The sequence below is a fragment of the Bufo bufo genome, chromosome 9 (assembly GCF_905171765.1).
Source record: "Bufo bufo chromosome 9, aBufBuf1.1, whole genome shotgun sequence".
Classification (NCBI taxonomy): Eukaryota; Metazoa; Chordata; class Amphibia; order Anura; family Bufonidae; genus Bufo; species Bufo bufo.
Window position 1 is genome coordinate 152,452,415 of NC_053397.1, and position 25,487 is coordinate 152,477,901.

Genomic DNA, 25,487 nt, shown 5'->3' on the forward strand with positions numbered 1-25,487 from the left:
AAAAGGAAATTCTACTGTAATTACATTTTTAATGTACTATATATATTCTTTATTCATTCAGTCACAGAGAAAATGAAAATAATGAAGCATCTGAAAAAAAGAAAAAAGAGCAGCAAGATTTAATATGTTGATATTTTGAGATAGCCGGTGGGTTATTTAGTTCTCAAATAGATGATTATTATTATCATTACATTGAATATGTTTATTGTAATTTCTAGATTTATTGTATCCCATGTCTACTATTGATTTCTCTTTTCTGTAATACTCTTAAAGATGTAATTGTATCACATACAGCATAGTACCTTGTTGCAACAATGTAGAGAATTGTTGCACCTTATGATTTGTATCTCCGTTCCCATGGTGATGTGACTTCATCACGTTCGACGCCCATGTAGGCGGCCTATTTAAATGTGTTTCATGCAATAGTTCATTATGCTTGACAAAGGCTCACACCTGAGCCGAAACACGTGTCGCTTCTGCGCTATTTCCTCCTATGCTGAAATAAAAGTTTGAAGATTCCACCTGTGAAGTGCCGGTCTTCTGTTCCATATTGTTAGTGGGCTTTTCATACCCTGGACGCGTGCACCACGACTCTGCCAGAGGAGTGCCGACTGCTTTCCCCTTTTTGGTAATCTATGCAATATGAATCAGCACACCCCAAAATGAATACAGAGGGAGATTTTTCTCTTCCTACCCCAGTAGTGAGATGCACCTAAAGCCTCATTCACACGTCAGTGTTTCACGGACGTGTTTAGTTCGTGTTCTCCACGGACAGCACTCGTCCCCATTCATTTTAATGTGTGTATTCAGACATTAGTGTTTTAGCGCGGTCCGTGGGTCCGTGTTTTTAGCACGGATGCTTGTGCAATGAGCAGGACCGTGGTACGGTTAGGCGGACGCCAAAATATGCAGTGGGTCCGGATATGGGTATAATAGTCTATGTTTTTTGTTCGTGACGCCAATTGCAGCGTGCGCAGGGTACAGTCTCAGGGCCCTTTAAGGTTTTGCAACTCACGTACCAGATTAGGATTGCCAGAGTGGGGTAATGTCTCTGTGTGGTAGCAGTAATAGTGTCAACGGTGTCTCCTACCTTGGTACAGCTGGACTCCTGGATCCTTGCTCACTTGCAATAAATGAGTGTGTTGCTAGTAGGAGTAATTGAGGGTTTTGGTAGCAATGAATGAGATCCAGACTTGCAATATAATTCAACTTGTCTTTACTGGAGGCAGCATTAATCCATATGCGATACAGCAATAGTCTTGGGTCCCAGCAGGTATTGGCAATATGTGGCAGGGATTACTATCTCTTCTGCTTCTATCATGTGCCTGGAGAATATGGCAGGAATTACTATCTTCTGCTCTGTCTATCTTCTGCTGTGTTGGGGACTGACTAGCTGAGGAGGAATTTGGCTTCTCCTGGTCTCTGGATGGTACTCACAGTTGTGCTCACAGGGAATGGTTCGTCCTGGAGTTCTGGAGATGGCTGCTTGCTTGTCACCAGTTGAGGCTGAAGGGCTCAGACTGGGGATGAAGATCTTTGGTCTCAGCCAAGACTAGATTCTGGCCTGGATCCCTATTTCTGGGAGCTCCTACCAGCACAGCCTTCTCCTAGCCGGGGTGGCTGGCACACTAACTATAACTTCCTTTCCTCCCCATGAGACTTTGAAATGTTCTGCGCCTAAAACACCAAAGAAAGCATGGGGGTGTCTTTACTCTGTAGTCCCACCATGGTGTAATGGAATGCCCGCAAATGGAAGGGTGGCTTTATCCTGTATTCCCTTTCCTGCACCAAAGACTGAGAAATTTGGCTTAAAGCACGATCACTATGGTGACTAAGGGGTAGCTAAATCATGGCTCTAAGGCTTGAGGTACCATACCTTAGGCAAAGGCTCAGAAGGGGAGGTATTTAGCGTCTCCATACACCTCTGGCAATGTCACAGGAGGAGGGTAGGATAATCCCATGAAACTCCTGGAAATAAGACACCTCAGGATGGGAACAATCCTGAACATAAAACGAATGGGAAGGAGCGGTCTAGGACTTCTAACCATTCCTGAAGCAGCGGGGTTACCCGTGTAGTTACTGGATCTGCCGGGACTTACCACTTGGTCCTACCTGTGCATAAAGGCAGTCCGTATAAAGAGAGGAGAGAACATGAGCTGTCAAATAAGGCATACAAGAGTAAGTTGCTACATTTTTTGTTAAGTGCAATCATCACAAATAGTGCAGGAAGGTCACATTGCGGCACCTGGAAAAGAATACACACAATGGGCATGTTATCTTAAATGTTGCATAACCTGTAAACTTGAAATGAAATTAGTGCAAAAACATTATGCAAATATCAATGCAATAATACGCTCAAATATGGCTTGAGTCCTTTTACTTGAAATGCTTGACTGTGGACAGGAGCAAAAAGTCCATAAGTCACTTATAATCCAATGGGCAACAATAGAGTCAATTGTAATCCACACAAGGTAGTGGGCAATTTCCACAGTGGGTAGTTTTCCTCACAGGAAAGTCTAGAAATCTTCCTCCTGGATCCCATGTTTGAGGAGGCAAAAGTTCTTTAACCTGGGTGCTCTCAGCAGCTGTAATTCCTGCAGAAGCTTCATCTGCAATCTCCTGGTGGCTTTCTGTGGCAGAACCTGGAATTGCAGGATCATCTTTCTCTGGAGAATCCTCTGTAAGCCTTGGCTTTTTCCTGGCAGGTGACAGGTTCTCAGGACAGCAATAAAGGATAGACCCCTGGTCAAGAAGCTCTGGATTCTGAGGTGATTCTGGGGTGCATGGAGCAGTATCAGTGGATTCCTCCTTATCCTCCTTACACACCTCAGGGCAGTGCTTCTGTTTGATGGGTTCAGACTGTACAGTAACAGTAGTAGTAATAGGCCCAGAGATTTCTGTAGCGGCAGTGATAGTAGTCACAGACTGGCTCTTTTCTGGCTCTGCTACGCCAGTAGTCAGGGGCAACAGTGGTAAAATCCGCCTGGCAGATGGCCTGCTGCTGCCTACAGGAGGGACTGGGAGCCTTCTTCGCTGTGGTTGCAGCGTTTGAAAGTCTCTAGGGGCAATGACATTGTCCACAGGGCAGTCCTTCTCTGACTCTATTATGGCAGTAGTTATAGGCATGATGTAGGTGGCTGCAGCTGCTGTGATGGGGCTCCACTGACCTCTTGTCGCAGTTCCTGGTACTGCCTTGGTAGTGAGGCTGGTGATCTCTAGTGGGATCTCTGGGTTAAGGTGGCTTGGCCTAGGGTTGCCTCCTCTGGGCGGTGGAGTGGGAGCTCCAGCCGCCTCCGCCGCACCAGCATGTGTGCGTGGCGGGGCAGGCCTAGGCCTGTTAGAGGTATCGGGACCCACAGGGAGCGGTGAAGGGGCTATTCCGGACCGGGCCTGGGTCTCAGGGAGCGCGTCTGCTCCTACCTGATGTTGCGGCCGGGCGGCCGGTTCCGATGCCTCCTGGTGATGCGTGGGAGCCTCCGCGATAGGTGGTGTCATCAGGGCCGTCTCCGGAGCTGCAGACGCCGTTGGTGATGCGGGTAGGTTCGGAGCTTGAGCAGCTTGGCTGGTGGTGGTATCCGCAGGAGCAGGCTTGATGCTAGCGGCTATCTTGGGGGACGTCTTGTCTGTGCGTTCGGCCATAGCGGAGGGATCCACAGCCTCCGGGGTCCGGACTGGAGATAGGACGTCTTCATCCGCGGGAGCGGGTTCCGGAACGGCGGCCATCTTTGTTTGAGCAGCGGCGGCCGTCTCGCCACCAGTTGAGGAACTCACAGCCTCCGGGGACACTCCAAAAGCGCTGGGGCCAGCTCTCTTCACAAGCTGGGAGACCCGGATTTCTGGTGGGTGAGCCTCGTACACTGGTTCTTCCGGTATCACCATCTGGTCCCACTTTGGCTTTGGGGGCTGCGCCATCTTCCTTGGCTCCTCTGTCACAATCAGTGCAGGAAATGAAGGAAGTGAGGGTGGAGCCCAGAGGGAGGAGTCTGCACTCCCTTGGCTCGCATTGCAAAGTTCTTGGTGGGCAGGCTTTAGATTTTCGCGCTCTTGAAAGCCATGAAGACACTGATTAACCCTTGCAGTGCTGACGCGCACAATGCAGCCTTTTCTGGTCCCGCAATGAAAGTAATAAAGTCAATTTTCAGGGTTTTTGCACAATCTGTAGATCTTGCGGTACTGTGAAACATGCAATTTGATCCAGTTGAGCACACAATTAGATCCGGTTCTGTTGGCACACAGCTCGATCCTGTTGGCACACAGCTCGATCCTGTTTGTGACGCCAAAAATGCAATGAGCAGGACCATGGTACGGTTAGGCGGACGCCAAAATATGCAGTGGGTCCGGATATGGGTATAATAGTCTATGTTTTTTGTTTGTGACGCCAATTGCAGCGTGCGCAGGGTACAGTCTCAGGGCCCTTTAAGGTTTTGCAACTCACGTACCAGATTAGGATTGCCAGAGTGGTGTAATGTCTCTGTGTGGTAGCAGTAATAGTGTCAACGGTGTCTCCTACCTTGGTACAGCTGGACTCCTGGATCCTGGCTCACTTGCAATAAATGAGTGTGTTGCTAGTAGGAGTAATTGACGGTTTTGGTAGCAATGAATGAGATCCAGACTTGAAATATAATTCAACTTGTCTTTACTGGAGGCAGCATTAATCCATATGCGATACAGCAATAGTCTTGGGTCCCAGCAGGTATTGGCAATATGTGGCAGGGATTACTATCTCTTCTGCTTCTATCATGTGCCTGGAGAATATGGCAGGAATTACTATCTTCTGCTCTATCTTCTGCTTGGTATGGGACTGACTAGCTGAGGAGGAATTTGGCTTCTCCTGGTCTCTGGATGGTACTCACAGTTATGCTCACAGGGAATGGTTCGTCCTGGAGTTCTGGGGATGGCTGCTTGCTTGTCACCAGTTGAGGCTGAAGGGCTCAGACTGGGGATGAAGATCTTTGGTCTCAGCCAAGACTAGATTCTGGGAGCTCCTACCAGCACAGCCTTCCCCTAGCCGGGGTGGCTGGCACACTAACTATAACTTCCTTTTCTCCCCATGAGACAGGACATGGGCGAGCCCACTCTGCTGAAAGAGGGGGGAGCTAAACTGGAATAAACTATTCCAGTTTAGATATGCTAAACTGAACTAAGGTCCTGCTAAACATTGCTGCCACCTGCTGGTGTACATGAAAATTACAGCAAATACATGTAACAGGCTTAGAAAATGCACATTTGTGAGGAGTATTATGTAAAATCACATTAGATGACAAGGCACATGTTACCAACAAATAGTAGCGGGGAAAAAGAGTTTAGTAACATAACTCTGGGATGTTACACTTGCTCTATTTTGTCCGTGTTCACGGATCCATCACGTCAAATATCGTTTATAGGTCCGTGAAAACAACGGATGCAACACGGACCACATGGGGTCCGCGATCCGTAGTGCTTCCGTTCCGTGCTTCCGCACCGCATCTCCGGATTTGCAGACCCATTCATATGAATAGGTCCGCATCCGTTAAGCGGAATGCACACGGCCGGTGCCCCGTGTATTGCAGGCCGCAATACGGCCACAGGGGACACACGGTCGTGTGAAAGAGGCCCAAATGAGATGCATCTCTAGCCCTCTGTGCACCAGAAATCCAGATCTACATCAGTTGGCGACTGGCGTAGACTTGAGGACCCCTCCTCCTTTTCTCACCACTTTACAACAGCGGCAAGAAGTGCATCCCTGCTGTAATAAATCTCCCCCTTAATATTATAATGATATATAAATAATGTTCCTGTTAAAAAAAAACAAAAAAAAAAAAACGGTAACATTTCGTTGTGCAGTTTCAAACTAGGGTTCCTGGGGCCACCAGAGGAAATTAGACCCAATCCCTATATCATCAATAAAGTCTAATAGGTTTTGAATTAAGGAAACAGGCCCTAGTGGCAAGTGATTGGCTCCAAAGGGAGCCAAAGGGATTGTTTCTTCTGGATCTTTGAGGTCCACAATGGCATTAGAGATTGGGCCCACCAGAGGATCTTCTAGTACTCCCACCGTCTTTATGGAATCATGGAGTCATTTCCATTGATCAGCAATTTCCAGGTAAGCAAAATTGATGTATGTTCATCATTTCTACACCATCTGGCCAAAGGTAGATTGGTAAAGCCTCATGCATACTGCAAAGCCACCTCCGGTTCCATGCGCCACTGCATGGTGCTCCATAGGGTGCTGTATGTTGAAGATACTTCTTCTGAAGCTTTTGGTATAGAATGCCGGCTACACCTACTGAATGTACGCTAGTGTGGACAGGAAGACGATAGAAATGAGCATGGGGATCGGACTACACAAGGCTTGTATGTTGTCTGTTACCATGGTGTCAGATGTGCAGGTGCTAAATGCATAAAACTGGAGGAAATTTTTAATCAAGAGTATCAAGCGTGATTATTTTTTTCATAAATTCACCCACATTTCAGAAAATCCCAGTGTGGCTGGTTGTTACTGCACTGATACAGGGGTGCACCTAGCCTTTTTGTTGCCTGAGCCGAAAACTGAAACACCCGGCTCAGGCAGCACAATAATGATGACACCGGCCTCTGATAGGCTACAGGAACTAGGACTAAAACCTATGAGAGGAAACGGTGGGCCATTGAGACATCACTGCCGTCGCAGCATTCAACTGTATTTCTGTCCTGAGTACAGTGATGCAGCTTTCCACAATCAAAGCGCTCATTGCCCATGGGCGTTCTGCTGCCCCCCTCTTGCCCCTACCTAGTCCTGCATGAGGCGATCACCTCACCTGGCCTCATTGGTGGTGCACCCCTGCACTGATAACCCAAAAGGGGCCCTTTCATTGCTTATTAAAGCACAGAAGTTAGTAAGGGTACGCTATTGTTTAATATTACCAGAAAGCCCCTTTAAATCACTAGAATGTGATACTAATTTAAAATGGAAGGACTTGGGTCTATACACAGTGGTGCCTGACAGTTTGTGAATCCTTCAGAATTTTCTATATTTCTGCATAAATTAAAATAAGATCAGATTTTCACACAAGTCCTAAAAGCAGATACAGATAACCAAATCCAACAAATGAGTGACAAATACAAAACTTTGTCATCTATTTATTGAGTAAAATTATCCAATATCACATTATATGAGTTGTAAAAGTATGTGAACCTTTAGGATTAGCATATAATTTGAAGGCTAAATTAGGGTCAGGTGTTTTCAATCTATGGGATGACAATCAGGTGTGATTGTGCAACCTGTTTTATTTAAAGAACAGGGATCTAGCAAAGTCTGATCTTCATAACATATGTCTGTGGAAGTGTATCATGGCAAGATCAAAGGAGACCTCAGAAGGAGAGTTGTTGATGCCCAGCAGGCTGGAAAAGGTTACAAAACCATCTCTAAAGAGCTTGGACTCCACTGATCCACAGTCAGACAGATCATGTACAAAGACCATTATTACCCTCCGCAGGAGTGTTCAATCGGCAAAGATGATGCTAGGAAGGTGTGTGATTGCATGTGAGGTCACAAAGAAACCCAAATAACCTTTAAGCAAGTAAAGGTCTTTCTCACATTAACTAATGTCCACCATTAGAAACAGGGCCACTTTTACACAAAATGTGTCCCTGGGCAAAATTAAAAGTGGGGACCCAAATTCTTGTTTTGTACCAACAGCAGTCACAATCAGTCATGCCATATGTAGTATAACATCCCCAGCCCCACACAGTATATACTATAACACCTCAAGCCAGGCCATATTTACTGTAGAGCTCATGCTGCTCTAGGCACTTTAGTGTCACCCCTCCACGTTGATGTCCATACCATTGAGCTAGCTGACAGACAAACGTTCCCTAGGCCATCAGCTATCCCTCACTGTGCACATGAAATCTTGAAAATCCATGTGTAATACGCTCCGTGTGCATACACCATTAGGTCACCACGTGTCAGTGTCCATGACAAGATGGCCGGTGTTTCATCTGTGAAAGTCTGTTGGTCCATGTGTTCGTTTCTTGTCCTCCGTGTGTCATCCATATTCCACGTGCAGGCTGAAAAAAAGACTTCAGGATAATCTCCTACCAACGATCATGGAAGGCCATTGCCTGAACAAGGATGCCATAAACTTCAGTTGGCATGTTTGGTCAGCATCACAGACCGGAGTGACAAATCTCCGTCGTTTTTCCACTGAACTACAGTCCATGAAAAATAAGGATGTGTGAATAAATACATTACAATCAATAGATACATGTCCTATCTGTGGAGAACACTGACCGCACATGTCAGCAATTTACTGATGTGTGAAAGAAGCCTTATTTTTTTGGCACTGGAATCTCTTTCCCAGGTGGGAATTAGAGAGCGTTCCTGATCTGCTACTGCTTGTTGGTTCCAGGGTGTAGATTTCTGCCCTTATCTTCCAATAGATGATTATTATGCATGTAAAAACAGATCTTTGCATCACCAATGAGGCCAGGGGAGGTGATTGCCTCAGGCAGCACCAGGTAGGGGCAAGAGGGGGGCAGCTGAAGGGAAGGGGTTAGGTTAAGAAATTGGCATTGGGAAAGGGGGTGCAGTTTCAGTTTTTCAGGTTTCTGTCACCTAGTTTTACCCTATAGAGCTGCAGACATGCACGGATAGATCTCCGCTAGCATGTCCGCAATATACCTGCCCCATAGGGCTGTGTGGTTTTATTTTGTTTAAAAAAAGATTTTATTGATATGTAAATTAGCCAAGTAAGGTGCCCAAGGCGTGGTTACTTACGGTTAAGCCCAGCACCGCCCCCTGTGAAGGAGCCCAGCACCACCTGCATCCAGGAATCTCCTCCTTGCTCACGAAGTTACAGTGCCGTAATCTCACGATGCGCGAGCTAGCGCATGCGCAGTTCGTTCACTGAAGCTGATGCCAGCAAAGGGAACGAACACTTTGCCGACACCGCGCATGCGCCAGCTTCGCATCGCGAGATTACAGCACTGTAACTTCGTTTTTTGCGCATTTAGGTGCCATGATCTCACTTGAATTCACCTAAACCCTTTTTAAAACTGTCACTGTTCCTTCTGTGACCACGTCCTGAGGAAGTCTATTCCACAGATTCACAGATCTTACAGTAAAGAAGTTTTGACACTTTTGGAGACTGAACTTTTTCTTCTCCATTCGGAGGCAGTGCCCCCTTGTCTTTTGAGGGCATTTTATATGGAACAGTTTTTTTTTTTGTATGGCCCATTTATATATTTGTACAGGTTAATCATGTAACCCCTTAGACGTCTCTTCTCAAGACTAAATAAATTCAATTATTTTAATCTTTCTTCATAACTAAGACCCTCCATGCCCCTCATCAGTTTAGTCGCTCTCCTCTGTACTTTTTCCAGCTGCAGAGTGTCCTTTCTATGGACTGGTGCCCAGAACTGAACTGCAGATGAGGCCGCACCAACGCTTTGTACAGTGGTAATATTATATCCCTGCCCCGCGAGTCCATGCCTCGTTTAATGCATGACAGTATCCTGGTGGCCTTAGAAGCAGCTGATTGACTTTGTATGCTGTTATTCAATCTACCATCTACAAGGACACCCAAATCCTTCTCTACAAGTGACTCTCCCAGTGTTACATTACCTAGGACATATGAAGCACAGAGATTATTACTACCAAGATGCAGAACTTTACATTTATCCACATTGAACCTCATTTGCCAAGCTGATGCCCAATCACTCAGAGTGTTCAAGCCAGCTTGCAGTTTGTGGACATCTACTATTGACCGTACAGTACTACACAGCTTAGTGTCATCTGCATTTTCCGGTTTCAGCAAAGCAAAGAAGGGCCATGGTGGGAAATGTCATAACATAATAAAACCAGCATGACTCACCGGTTAGATCCAGCACCACCATTCCGGTTCTTCCTACGACAACATGTAACCCGAGGCCAATGACTGACTGCAGTAATAACACCTGTTGAAACAAAGTCTGCACTGTAGCCAGGTAAACACTGGAGTGGCACATTGGATCTAATAGGTAATTAATGCCACTTTTATCACATTGTGGCATTTCCCACCGTTTGTCAGTCAACCCCTTTTAAAGGGCAATGAGGTACTCAGATTCTCAGTATTAGGGTTCATGCATATGAACTTTGTTTGGGTCCGCATCCAAGCTGAATTTTTTCTCGGTTGTGGACCCATTCACTTTAATGGGGCTGTAAAAGATGCAGACAGCAGTCCGTGTGCTGTCCGCATCCATTGCTCCGTTCCGTGGCCACACAAAAAAATGACATGTCCTATTTTTGTACGTTTTGAAGACTAGAATAGCCATTTCTATTATGGGCCCGTTCCGTACCACAAATTGCGGAACGCACACAGGCAGCATCTGTGTTTTGCAATTTGCGGTCGTGTACATGAGCCTTAACCCTGAAAACATCTCAGCGCAATAGAGGCTGCTGTCTTACATATAGCTTAAATGGATTCTGTCACCAGGATTAACGCTATAGCGATATTTATATGTGCCCATCAGTCTCCTTGCTGTGTTTAAAATGATCCCACTGTTACTGCTCCGTGTGTGTTACATTCTTATAAAAATCGATCTTATTAATATGTAAATCACCTCTGTCAGGAGCCCAAGGGGTTGTCCCACATCTGTTGGAGCCCAGCCGCGCCCATCGATCCGGAGCCCAGCACCGCCTACCACTTAATTTTTTCACTCCAGTTGCCCTGACCTAATTTCTTCTCAGTGCCGAGTCTCGCACAGACGCAGTGGACACTGTAGTCTGCGCCCCTGCGGACTACTGGCACCGGCTTTGATGAGTCAACTGCGCATGCGCCGGCGAATCTAACACACACACAGAGCAGTAAGGCCTAGTTCACACGAACGTGTGTGATCCGTGGCCGTATTGCAATACACGGCCACAGTTCCATGTGCATTCCGCATCACGCATCACTTCAATGGGTCCGCAAATCCGGAATTGCGGAACGGCTGCACGGAACGGGACCCCTCGGAAGCATTATCTTTTTGCGAAACGGGCGGATCGCGAACCCATTAAAGTGAATGGGTCCACGATCCGATGCGGCTGACCTACGGCCGGCGATCGTGCATTACGGCCCACAATTTGCGGGCCGCAGCACGGGCACGGGTCACACACGTTCGTGTCAACTCAGCCTAACAGTGGGATAATTTTAAACACAGCAAAAACGCTTCCGTTACAATAATACAATCACATGCATCCGTCATGAACGGATCCGGTTGTATTATGTCTTCTATAGCCATGACGGATCCATCTTGAACACCATTGAAAGTCAATGGGGACGGATCCGTTTTCTATTGTGCCAGAGAAAACAGATCCGTCCCCATTGACTTACATTGTGTGTCAGGACGGATCCGTTTGGCTACACTTTGTCAGGTGGACAGCAAAATGCTGCAGGCAGGCCTCCAGAGCGGAATGGTGACTGATCGGAGGCAAACTGATGCATTCTGAGCGGATCTTTTTCCATTCAGAATGCATTAGGGCAAAACTGATCCGTTTTGGACGGCTTGTGAGAGCCCATGACGGATCTCACAAACGGAAAGCCAAAACGCAAGTGTGAAAGTAGCCTAAGAAAAATCCACAGTGGTCACTGAAATAGCTTGAAACTGACAAAAGTAATAAATAAAAAATTACTGAAAATCATCTAATGAAAATCAGGCAATGCTTTGAAATGTGGTTCAACTGAGTCATTTATAAAACAAACTACGGTAATAAAACTGGCCAGGACAAAAATGATGGTAGCCCTAGAGAAGATTGAAAATAATTTGACCAGTGTCCTGTAATTAGTATCATAGGTGTCATCAGACTTGTAATCAGTCAGTCTGCCTATTTGAAAGGCCAAAATGGCCTTAATGTAAGACGACTGGGGAGGAAACCAATGTTGAAGGCAAATGATAAAAAAAGGGAGACTGGAATTTGCCAAAATGAATAATGACAAGCCACAAAGCTTCTGGGAGAATGTCCTTTGGAAAGATGAGACAAAGGCCTCATGCACACGAACGTTTTTTTTCACGGTCCGCAAAAACAGGGTCCGTAGGTCTGTGATCCGTGACCGTTTTTTCGTCCGTGGGTCTTCCTTGATTTTTGGCGGATCCACGGACATGAAAAAAAAGTCATTTTGGTGTCCGCCTGGCCGTGCGGAGCCAAACGGATCCGTCCTGAATTACAATGCAAGTCAATGGGGACGGATCCGTTTGACGTTGACACAATATGGTGCCATTTCAAACGGATCCGTCCCCATTGACTTTCAATGTAAAGTCCGGAGTCCCTTTTATACCATCAGATCGGAGTTTTCTCCAATCCGATGGTATATTTTAACTTGAAGCGTCCCCATCACCATGGGAACGCCTCTATGTTAGAATATACTGTCGGATATGAGTTAGATCGTGAAACCTCATTTCCGACAGTATATTCTAACACAGAGGCGTTCCCATGGTGATGGGGACGCTTCTAGTTAGAATATACTACAAACTGTGTACATGACTGCCCCCTGCTGCCTAGCAGCATCCGATCTCTTACAGGGGGCCGTGATCAGCACAATTAACCCCTCAGGTGCCGCACCTGAAGGGGTTAATTGTACTATCATATCCCCCTGTAAGAGATCAGGGCTGCCAGGCAGCAGGGGGCAGACCCCCCCCCCCCCCTCCCCAGTTTGAATATCATTGGTGGCCAGTGCGGCCCCCCCCCCCCCTTCCTCCATTGTAATAAATCGTTGGTGGCACAGTGTGCGCCCCCCCCCTTCCTCCCTCTATTGTAATAATTCGTTGGTGGCACAGTGTGCCCCCCCCCCCCCGCCTTCCTCCCTCTATTGTAATAATTCGTTGGTGGCACAGTGTGCGCCCCCCCCCCCCCCCTTCCTCCCTCTATTGTAATAAATCGTTGGTGGCAATCATTGGCCCCCCTCCCTCTATAGCATTTTCAACATTGGTGGCCAGTGTGCGGCCTCCCATCTTGCGCCCCCCCCCCCCCCCCCCCCCGATCATTGGTGGCAGCGGGTTACTAGCAATAGTACAAGATTCATACTTACCTGGGAGCTGTGATGTTCGTGTCCGGCCGGGAGCTCCTCCTACTGGTAAGTGACGGTTCATTTAGCAATGCGCCGCACAGACCTGTCACTGTCACTTACCAGTAGGTGGAGCTCCCGGCCGGACACGAACATCGCAGCAGCAGGTAAGTATTAATCTTCTACTATTGTACTATTGCTAAGTAACCATGGCAACGAGGACTGTAGTAGCGTCCTGGTTGCCATGGTTACCGATCGGAGCCCCAGCGAATAAACTGGGACTCCGATCGGAACTCCGCTGCCACCAATGATGATGGGGGGGGGGGGGGGGGGGAGATGGGAGGCTGCACACTGGCCACCAACGTTGTTAATGCTATAGAGGGGGGGGGGGGGGGCAATGGGGGGCGCACACTGTGCCACCAACGAATTATTACAATAGAGGGAGGGGGGGGGCCGCACTGGCCACCAATGATATTCAAACTGGGGAGGGGGGGGGAGGGTCTGCCCCCTGCTGCCTGGCAGCCCTGATCTCTTACAGGGGGATATGATAGTACAATTAACCCTTTCAGGTGCCGCACCTGAAGGGGTTAATTGTGCTGATCACGGCCCCCTGTAAGAGATCGGGTGCTGCCAGGCAGCAGGGGGCAGTCTTGTACACAGTTTGTAGTGTATTCTAACTAGAAGCGTCCCCATCACCATGGGAACGCTTCTGTGTTAGAATATACTGTCGGTTCTGAGTTTTCACGAAGTGAAAACTCAGCTTTGAAAAAGCTTTTATGCAGACGGATCTTCGGATCCGTCTGTATAAAAACTAAACTACGGCCACGGATCACGGACACGGATGCCAATCTTGTGTGCATCCGTGTTCTTTCACGGACCCATTGACTTGAATGGGTCCGTGAACCGTTGGCCGTGAAAAAAATAGGACAGGTCATATTTTTTTCACGGCCAGGAAACACGGATCACGGATGCGGCTGCAAAACGGTGCATTTTCCGATTTTTCCACGGACCCATTGAAAGTCAATGGGTCCGCGAAAAAAAACGGAAAACGGCACAACGGCCACGGGTGCACACAACGGTCGTGTGCATGAGGCCAAAACTGGAGCTTTTTGGCAAGTCACATCAGTCACAGAAGCAAAAATGAAGCATACAAAGAAAAAAACATTGGGGGTCATTTACTAACGGCTATATTAGGCATATTTCTGGTACAGACTGCGGTGCAAAGGTTATTTCCACCGCAATATGCGATTTTTCCCCACTCACACCAGGTGTAAAAAAGTGGGCATGGCATGGTCGGGGAAGGGGGCGGCCCAGCAGGTCTGTCTCACTCATTTTCTCCGCCACTTTTAGGTGCAGAAAATGATCTAAATGTAAGACGGTAAGGCCCCTTTCACACAAGTGAGTTTTCCGGGCGGGTGCAATACATGAGTGTTTTTTCACGCATCAGTTCTGCGTTGCGTGAAAAACGCAGCATGTTCTATATTTAAACACTAATGCCTACACGGCTGCTGACCACTCTTGTCCCAGATTAAATAAAACATAACTTTTACTTTTGACCTTAAAAGTGATGAAGGAATAAATTGTGAGCTACCTATAGAGTTAAAAGACACTGAGCCCCATGGATGGTGCTGTGAATAAGGAGTAGGTGCGGTATATTACTAAGCGAGAGTGCACATCATCGCTCAGTCACACACCTACCATTCCAATTGTTAGTATACTGTGCCTAAAGACTACTTGGCCCCCGTATGTGGGGTGTAAGCACAAATAGTGAGTGAGCCTGATGGCAATGCGTATTTACACTTTAGGCACACTGACTGCAGCTTCACTCAGAGGGGTCCAGCAGATTAAAACCTAAGTTCCGCCCCCCAACATGTTTCGCCAGCTATTCTGGCTTCATCAGGGGTATGTTCTATATTTAGCGTTTTTCACGCAGCCCTTGCCCCATGGAAGTGAATGGGGCTTCAGTGAAAAACGCATTGCATCCGGAAGCAAGTCTGGATGCAATGCGTTTTTTACTGATGGTTGCTAGATGTTTGTAGATCTTCAGTTTTTCATCACGCGCGTGAAAAATATCAAAATGCATTGCACCCGTGCGGAAAAAAACTGAACGCAATTGCAGACAAAACTGGCTGAACTTGCTTGCAAAATGGTGCAAGTTTCACTGAACGCACCCTGAACGCATCTGGAGCCAATTCGTCACGCTCATGTGAAAGAGGCATAAGGATGCCGGCTTACATTTAGACCAGCGCTGGTTGCGCCAAAGTCATGGAGAGGCCTGCGCCTCTTTATAACTTCAGTGGATTCAATGCCAGCTACAGGGGTTTATTAAGATGCTGGTCTTAATAAATGACCCCCATTGTACCTACTGTCAAACGTGGAGGAGGCTCGGTTATGTTTTGGGGCTGCTTTGCTGCATCTGGTACAGGGTGTCTTGAATCTGTGCAGGGTACAATGAAATCTCAAGACTATCAAGGCATTCTGGAGGGAAATGTGCTGCCAAGTGGAGCTTAATCTCAGTCTCAGGTCATGGGTCCTCCCACAGGATAATGAGCCAAAACACACAGCTAAAAACACCCAAGAAGAGCAAAGCAGAGAGTCAGGAGACATGCACTGGTGCTTGACAGTTTGTGAACCCCACACACTTTAGTATATTTCTGCATAAATTTTACCTAAAACGACATCACATTTTCACACAAGATGAGCAAATTAAAAAAAAAAAAATCGATCCGCGGGTTCGAAGAATTTTTGGGGAAAAATTTGGTTCGATCCGAATATATTCGCAGCAAATTCCGTTAAAAAATGGCTATTTCCTGGCTGCAGAGAGCCTTTATAGTGGTGTAGCACACTGTGCCTTGCAGTAACACACATAGGGAGTCTGCTGTGGTAGTGAAACATAGAAACATAGAATGTGTCGGCAGATAAGAACCATTTGGCCCATCTAGTCTGCCCAATATACTGAATACTATGGATAGCCCCCGGCCCTATCTTATATGAAGGATGGCCTTATGCCTATCCCATGCATGCTTAAACCCCTTCACTGTATTTGCAGCTACCACTTCTGCAGGAAGGCTATTCCATGCATCCACTACTCTCTCAGTAAAGTAATACTTCCTTATATTACTTTTAAACCTTTGCCCCTCTAATTTAAAACTGTGTCCTCTTGTGGTAGTTTTTCTTCTTTTAAATATGCTCTCTTCCTTTACCGAGTTGATTCCCTTTATGTATTTAAAAGTTTCTATCATATCCCCTCTGTCTCTTCTTTCTTCCAAGCTATACATATTAAGGTCCTTTAACCTTTCCTGGTAAGTTTTATCCTGCAATCCATGTACTAGTTTAGTAGCTCTTCTCTGAACTCTCTCTAGAGTATCTATATCCTTCTGGAGATATGGCCTCCAGTACTGCGCACAATACTCCAAGTGAGGTCTCACCAGTGTTCTGTACAGCGGCATAAGCACTTCACTCTTTCTACTGCTTATACCTCTCCCTATACATCCAAGCATTCTGCTGGCATTTCGTGCTGCTCTATTACATTGTCTTCCCACCTTTAAGTCTTCTGAAATAATTACTCCTAAATCCCTTTCCTCAGATACTGAGGTCAGGACTGTGTCAAATATTCTATATTCTGCCCTTGGGTTTTTACGCCCCAGGTGCATTATCTTGCACTTATCCACATTAAATTTCAGTTTCCAGAGTTCTGACCATTCTTCTAGTTTTCCTAAATCCTTTTCCATTTGGCGTTTCCCTCCAGGAACATCAACCCTGTTACATATGTTTGTGTCATCAGCAAAAAGACAAACCTTACCAGCGAGGCCTTTTGCAATATCACTTATGAAGATATTAAACAAAATCGGTCCCAGTACAGATCCCTGTGGAACCCCACTGGTAACATTACCTTGTTTTGAATGTTCTCCATTGACTACAACCCTCTGTTGTCTGTCACTCAGCCACTGCCTAATCCACTCAACAATATGGGAGTCCATGCTCAATGACTGCAGTTTATTGATAAGTCTTCTATGTGGGACAGTGTCAAAAGCCTTACTAAAATCTAGATATGCGATGTCTACTGCACCTCCACCGTCTATTATTTTATTCACCCAGTCAAAAAAATCTATAAGATTTGTTTGACATGATCTCCCTGAAGTAAACCCATGTTGTTTTTCATCTTGCAATCCATGGGATTTTAGATGTTCCACAATCCTATCCTTTAATAGGGTTTCCATTAATTTGCCTACTATTGATGTCAGACTCACTGGTCTATAGTTGCTCGATTCCTCCCTACTACCTTTCTTGTGAATGGGCACGACATTTGCCAATTTCCAATCTTCCGGGACGACTCCTGTTACTAATGATTGGTTAAATAAATCTGTTAACGGTTTTGCCAGCTCACCACTAAGCTCTTTTAATAATTTTGGGTGTATCTCATCAGGCCCCTGTGACTTATCTGTCTTCACCTTAGACAGCAAACTTAGAACATCTTCCTCTGTAAAGATACATGCATCAAACGATTTAATAGTCATTCTTTCTAGTGGAGGTCCTTCTCCTTTTTCTTTTGTAAAAACTGAACAGAAGTATTCATTAAGGCAGTCGGCTAGCCCTTTATTCTCTTCTACATACCTTCCGTCCTTTGTTTTTAATTTAGTTATTCCTTGTTTTTATTTCCTTTTTTCATTTATATATCTGAAGAATGTCTTATCCCCTTTTTTCATAGACTGAGCTAGTTTTTCTTCTGCCTGCGCTTTAGAAGTTCTTATAACTTGCTTGGCCTCTCTTTGCCTAATCTTGTAGATTTCCTTATCTTCATTGCTCTGGTTTTTTTTATAATTACAAAATGCTAGCTTTTTATTTTTAATGATTTGGGCCACTTCTGCTGAGTACCACATTGGTCTCCTCCTTTTTTTGCTTTTACTGACGAGTCTAATGCAATTTTCTGTTGCCTTCAATAATGCACCTTTTAAGTAGTCCCATTTCTCCTGGACTCCATGTAATCCGTTCCAGTCTGATAAGGACTCATTTATGACTAATTTCATTTTTGAAAAGTCTGTTTTTCTAAAATCTAAAACTTTTGTTTTTGTGTGGTGGGACTCTTTCACAGTTCTTATATTAAACCACACTGACTGGTGATCACTAGATCCCAAGGTTTCGCCTACAATGACATCATATACCGAATCCCCATTTGTGAATACCAAATCCAAAATGGCCTCCCTCCGGGTTGGCTCCTCAACCACTTGTTGTAGAGATAACCCCAGTAGGGAATTTAGAATATCTGTACTCCTGGTAGAACTTGCTATTTTGGTTTTCCAGTTTATATCTGGAAGATTGAAATCTCCCATAATGATAACTTCTCCTTTCATTGTCATTTTAGCTATTTCTTCAACTAGTAGATCATCTAGTTCTTTAACTTGACCAGGTGGTCTATATATCACACCTACACGAGTTACTGCATGGTTAGCAAACTGCAACGTAACCCAAACTGACTCTATGTTGGCCTCACCAACTTGTATTAGGTTAGATTTAATGCTATCTTTCACATACAGGGCCACTCCTCCTCCTTTCTTGCCTTCTCTGTCTCTTCTGTATAAAGAGTACCCTGGTATGGTTATGTCCCAGTCATTTCTTTTATTAAACCATGTCTCCGTAACAGCCACTAAATCTACATTCTCAGATGCCATTATTGACCCAAGTTCATTGATTTTTTTACCTAAACTGCGAGCATTTGTAGACAGGACTCTGAGCTTATCATTTCTTAACCTCTGTGCTTCTGACCTGTTCTGGCATTGTTTCGGGGGGCAATTGGACTCTTTTATTTTCACTCTTTTGCCCCCCCTTCCTAGTTTAAATACTCTTTCGCAAATTCTTGGAGCTGTTCACTAAGTACATTTGTTCCTTTCAGAGAAAGATGCAAACCATCTTTTTTGTACAGTTCCTTTCTATTCCAAGTAGAGCTATCATGAGAAACAAAGCCAAATCCTTGCTCTTGACACCATTTACCAAGCCATATGTTGAACTCCTTTATGCGCCTCTGCCTATCATTCTGAACATTATGCACAGGCAGAACTTCAGAAAATGAAATGGTGGATGCAAAATCCTGTACGTCATTACCAAGTGTGATAAAAGATTTTTTCACCTCTGACACTTCATTGCAATCCAGGTCATTTGTCCCTAGATGGACAAGAACATCCACGTCCCCTTCCTGCTTTGCTTGCTTAACAATATTAATAATACGTCGTCTATCTCTTCTAGCAGTAGCCCCAGGGAGACATCTCACAAAACCATTTTCTTTAAGCTCCACACTTCTTATGATTGAATCACCCAGCAACAGCTGCATCCTTTGAGACTTCACTTTATCTTTTTTGTTGCATACATTAGACATAGGAGTCGATGGTTTCTCACCAATAATACTGTGAGTCTGTATGACATGCAGATAACAGGCGTCGCTTTTAGAATCACTGCTCACTTCACTTATTAGGGCAGTCATGGGGCCAAAACTGAGCAAATAACTCAAGTGTGAACTCAGCCTTACAGGTCGACGTTAGCGCCAAGAAGAAGCGCACTTCTTTTACACCGTCGCCAGCTGATTCCACATAGATGTCTACAGAACCTGTTCTATTAAACGCTTATACAAGTAGAGCCACCCGACAGAGTGGAGAGGGTGTCAGCAGTAAGTTTGTGCTGACATCACTGATTAATTTTCTCTTTCTCTGATCCGTCAGAACAATAACCCCCCCCCCCCCCCCCCCCCAAAAAAAAAAACCTGATCCTGTCTGGGGAGCATACGCCTTCAATCAGTCAGCATTTGCTCAATAATCCATCAGTATTGCTAATCCCCCAAAAAACAGGAGAGGATCTAAAACAGAGATGACACGTGAATGGAATATTTGCATTTCTTCTGTGTTTTGAACCCACCCCTGCTTTTGGCTACCAAATCATAAGCAAATTCTGATGGGACTATACAGGCCTTACAGCTGCTACACAGACAGGATCCATTGTGCGTCTCATTTTTCCTTCCTTCTGACAGATAACAAGAAAGGTCAAATAAATCATGATGTCAGCCAGGCCGAAAGGCAAATAGTGGCCCAGTCATGAAGTGGGGAGGGTGGGAACAGCATGAGAAGTCCACAGAGTGGACCTATGACATAGTGGTGAGGTGGAAGCAGCATGAGGAGACCATAGAGTGGCCCAATGACAGTCTGGAGGTGGCTGCCGCATCAGGAGGCCACAGAGTGGCACGAGGACAAAAGATTGTGGAGGTGGCAGCAGCATGAGGAGGCCACAGAGTAGCACGACAACAAGAGATTGTGGAGGTGGCAGCAGCATGAGAAGGCCACAGAGTGGCGCGAAGACAAATTGTGAAGGTGTCAGCAGCATGAGGAGGCCAGACTAGCACGACGACAAGAGATTGTGGAGGTGGCAGCAGCAGGAGGAGGCCACAGAGTGGCATCACGACAAAGTGTGGAGGTGTCAGCAGTAGGAGGAGGCCACTGAGTGGCACAATGACAGAGTCTGGAGTTGGCAGCAGCATGAGGAGACCACAGAGTGGCCCAATGACAGAGTGTGGAGGTGGCGGTAGCAGCAGCATCAGGAGGATACCACAGAGTGGCAAGGTTACATAGTGTGGAGATGGCAGTAGCAGCAGCATCAGGATATCACAGAGTGGCAAGGTGACAGTGCGGAGATGGCAGTAGCAGCAGCATCAGGAGGATACCACAGAGTGGCAAGGTGACAGTGTGGAGATGGCAATAGCAGCAGCATCAGAATACCACAGAGAGGCAAGGTGACATAGTGTGGAGATGGCAGTAGTAGCAGCAGCATCAGGATACCACAGAGTGGCAAGGTGACAGTGTGGAGATGGCAGTAGCATCAAGATACCACAGAGTGGCAAGGTGACATAGTGTGTAAATAGCAGTAGTAGCAGCATCAGGATACCACATATGGTGACGCTGCATATGTTGACGCAGGGCTGTGGTGCCAACATGTGGCACCCTGGCCTCGCTTCACCTTCTGCCCATATATGGCCATGTTAACCTCCTCCGGCGGCTTAACAAAAAACTGCCACACTGCCGACTAAGTGATTTTCCCCCCCAACAGTCCGCACTGACTGACTGCTACCGCCGCTCCTTCCGTGAACCCCTGCACCACTACTTCCCGGACAGGTAGGCGGCTGCGAAGCAGGTGGTCTAACCCAGTCAGGTTTGGCTGCCGACCTCCCACTGCTGCCACCCTGCGGACTCCCAGCCATGCTTTCAACACATATAACCACCAATGTGAACTGAGAATATATTTTTCTTTTTGAACTGAAATAGGCCATTAAACGCTTTCAACACATATAACCGCCGACGTGAACTGAGAATATATTTTTCTTTTTGTACTGAAATAGGCCACTAAACGCTTTCAGCACATATATTCTCAGTTCATGTCGGCGGTTATATGTGTTGAAAGCATTTAGTGGCCTATTTCAGTACAAAAAGAAAAATATATTCTCAGTTCAAGTCGGCGGTTATATTTTTCTTTTTGTAATGAAATAGGCTACTAAACGCTTTTGCCACAAATAACTGCAACAGTGAAGTGCGTATCTTTTTTCCTTTTGGTAATGAAATAGGACACTGAATGTTTTCAACACATATAACTGCAGAAGTGAAATGTGTATATTTTTTTCGTTTTGTACTGAAATAGGCCACTAAAGTCTTTCACCACAAATAAATGCAACAGTGAAGTGCGTATATTTTTTTCATTTTTGTATTAAAATAGGACAGTGAACGCTTTCACTGCAGAAGTGAAATGCGTATATTAGGCGCTACTTACCTACAAAAATAGCTTCCATAGCATTTCCTCTGCACTAGGAGCAGCAACTATGGTGGAATAAATAAGGGAAGCAGAGGTCCTGAACACAGTGCGTGGGTAGGTTTAGAATGCCAATCCTGAGGTATCTCCATATTCACTCCTACATCCAGGTAATACCTGCTAAACCACGTTACATCACTGTATACAGGAGAATCTGCACCATGTCTTGAAGACCATGATTATGTCTCAGAGAACAGTGATGTAATACTCGACTCACAAGGCAGAATGCTGCACCCAGAATGATCATCCAAGACCGAGCTGTGTAGGTACATTATCCTTTATTCCATACAAATGACATTCACATCCCCACAAACAGAGAGAGAATAATGATCTACATGGTCATGTAGATATCAATTATTATTTCACACAAAACATGAAATCATCAAAAGAATTACTTCCAAGCATTCATCCTCTCATCTTGACGTACTATGCTGAATAAATTAAAATCAAATATTAACTTCATTTTAGAGAATGACTAAACATCTATATACAGCATTCTAATTACATCAGAAAAACAATAAATTAACACCCAAATAGCTTAAAGGGGTTATCCCATCATAATGATCACTGTTAAATCTGTTAATGATTTGACAGTGATCATTTTTGTAAATATATTTGATTAACCCATTCCCACCGTTTACGAGAAAATTCATCCCCACTTACCTCATTGTTGTCATTCGGTCTCCCCTGGTTACGGCCACCGCTCTTCTCCGGAATCCCGATGGCCGCGCTTGCGCAGAAGACTCCTTCTTTTCTTCCAGCCGGGCCGCTCGCTGTCCTGAACACACACGCGCGATTGTGACGACTTCCTGGCCAGAATAGTACAGAGCCGCGAACGCGCACACCGGCTCTGTATATTCTGACCAGGAATAAGTCACCGTGGCGCGTGCGCGTTCAGTCCAGCGCGCGGCCCGGCCGGGAGAAGACTTCAATCAAGATGAAGCCCGCCCCCAGCCAGAATCCAGGAAGTGAACGGCGCGGTGGCAGCAGGTAAGTATGAAAATGCAAAGTGGGATAACCCCTTTAATAAAATTCTGTATATTATACACCTCCTATTTTATTCATTTATACTTACACTTTATACAGTTCCTGCTGATCTACACAAGAAAGGTTATGGGGGACATTTATCCATCTGGTGTAAAGTAGAACAGGCTCAGTTGCCCATAGCAACCAATCAGATTCCACCTTTCATTTTTCACAGCTCCTTTGGAAAAAGAAAGGTGGACTTTGATTGGTTGCTGTGGGAAACTAAGCCTGTTCTGCTTTACACCAGTTTGATAAATCTCCCCCTATATTTGTACATCTGTCCTACATGTACAGTACAGACCAAAAGTTTGGACACACCTTCTCATTCAAAGAGTTTTCTTTATTTTCATGACTATGAAAATTGTAGATTCACACTGAAGGCATCAAAACTATGAATTAACACATGTGGAATTATATACATAACAAACAAGTGTGAAACAACTGAAAATATGTCATATTCTAGGTTCTTCAAAGTAGCCATCTTTTGCTTTGATTACTGCTTTGCACACTCTTGGCATTCTCTTGATGAGCTTCAAGAGGTAGTCCCCTGAAATGGTTTTCACTTCACAGGTGTGCCCTGTCAGGTTTAATAAGTGGGATTTCTTGCCTTATAAATGGGGTTGGGTTGCGTTGAGGAGAAGTTGCGTTGAGGAGAAGTCAGGTGGATACACAGCTGATAGTCCTACTGAATAGACTGTTAGAATTTGTATTATGGCAAGAAAAATGCAGCTAAGTAAAGAAAAACGAGTGGCCATCATTACTTTAAGAAATGAAGGTCAGTCAGTCAGCTGAAAAATTGGGAAAACTTTGAAAGTAAGGGTTATTTGACCATGAAGGAGAGTGATGTGGTACTGCGCCAGATGACCTGGCGTCCACAGTCACCGGACCTGAACCCAATCGAGATGGTTTGGGGTGAGCTGGACCGTAGAGTGAAGGCAAAAGGGCCAACAAGTGCTAAGCATCTCTGGGAACTCCTTCAAGACTGTTGGAAGACCATTTCAGGGGACTACCTCTTGAAGCTCATCAAGAGAATGCCAAGAGTGTGCAAAGCAGTAATCAAAGCAAAAGGTGGCTACTTTGAAGAACCTAGAATATGACATATTTTCAGTTGTTTCACACTTGTTTGTTATGTATATAATTCCACATGTGTTAATTCATAGTTTTGATGCCTTCATAGTCATGAAAATAAAGAAAACTCTTTGAATGAGAAGGGGTGTCCAAACTTTTGGTCTGTACTGTATATAATGACCTATTCCATGACCATGTGGTATAAAGCAATGTAAACTACCAGGCAGATGTACTAATACTAATGACCGTCAGACAGTGCACCACATATATCAGTGTCTCAGACTGTATGATACATTTGGTGCATTAGACACTTTTCTTTAACTTTCCACCATCTTTTGGTTGGCTTACTTTGCTCCTGCATGTTCACCATGGTGTCTGAGCTGCAGGAGGAGCTGAGCAGATTAATATATAGTTTATGGGAAAATATTTATAGTTAGTTAATGAGTACAATTATCGATACAGTGCTGGAGTATACAGTTTGGCTATCTACAGCCATGCCTACACACAATGGCGTATATCCTTCTAATCAAGCCTTAATGCTTGATTACCGCTATGATACTCTTCAGTCTGGCTTCCCACAGCCGTATTTACACCACATAGCCTTACAATCAATTTCAGCAGCATGCTTTTCCCCTAAATTGCAGCTATTATGGTTACGCTGTAGTTCTCTATATAGCTGGAGACATGCATTCATATGCACCTGCATCCATTTCTTCACACTGGTAGCCACTTTGGTTACACCGTAGTTTCACGCTTGCAAACATGCAGGGCGTTGTACTTACTTTCAAGATTTCTTGTCATCCAATTGTATCTAGTAAATTTCCCCCCCATACAATTATGCAAAATATTATTTCTGTATACTCATGTTGTTTTCTCAATTTCTTTTAGTGACTCTGTGACCAAGGTCAGAGTTCGGACCGAACCGTCAGAACCAAAAGTCACATGTTTGAGCTAATGCTATTCTGTCACTGGATTGGATTAAATGGAGGACTTGCATCAGACTAAAGGGTGTGCAGTGGTTCTTCAATATCACTGACTGTGGAGCATATCCATTCAATTTTGCACCTCACAGCTTGGGACATCGAGCGCAACCCAAAAATGTTCTCCAAGAAATACAAATTATACTGAAGCTTTTCCCACAAAACACCACATCAATCTGCTCAGCTCCTCCTGCTCTATAACGTGCTGCCTGCAGTTCACTTCACATTTTCATGGTGACCGGTTCCCTTTAAGATATGCCTCCTCACCAAACGTGGCACACGGAGTGTCTAAACACATGATAAATATGGTGCAAGGCATTTCAGCCAGTTTTTTTATGCAAACTCAAGCCAGAAATCAGGCGTACCAAGCTTAGTAAATCCCCCCCTCTGTGTTCACAGTGGTAAGCTTTTCAAAAGATAGTTTATAATTTCACAGGTATATATCAAATCTCTCATACCTGCATATACCCACCATGGGGCATATTATGTAGTAAACATTATTTCTGTACTGCATGTGTGTGGGTATATAATAACCTATATTTATATAGCTCCAACATATTCCACAGAACTTAAAGAGGTTCTCTAGATTCAATAA

The 25,487-nt window shown here is 45.1% G+C and overlaps 1 long non-coding RNA gene across 1 annotated transcript; it reads left to right on the forward strand.

Annotated features, from left to right (window-relative positions):
• The first annotated feature begins 1,122 nt into the window (after positions 1–1,122).
• On the forward strand, positions 1,123–25,294 carry LOC120978799. The gene is made up of 3 exons (XR_005774193.1): positions 1,123–1,137; positions 4,357–4,361; positions 24,901–25,294. It is a non-coding gene; the product is annotated as an uncharacterized LOC120978799 (long non-coding RNA).
• The last annotated feature ends 193 nt before the right edge of the window (positions 25,295–25,487 follow it).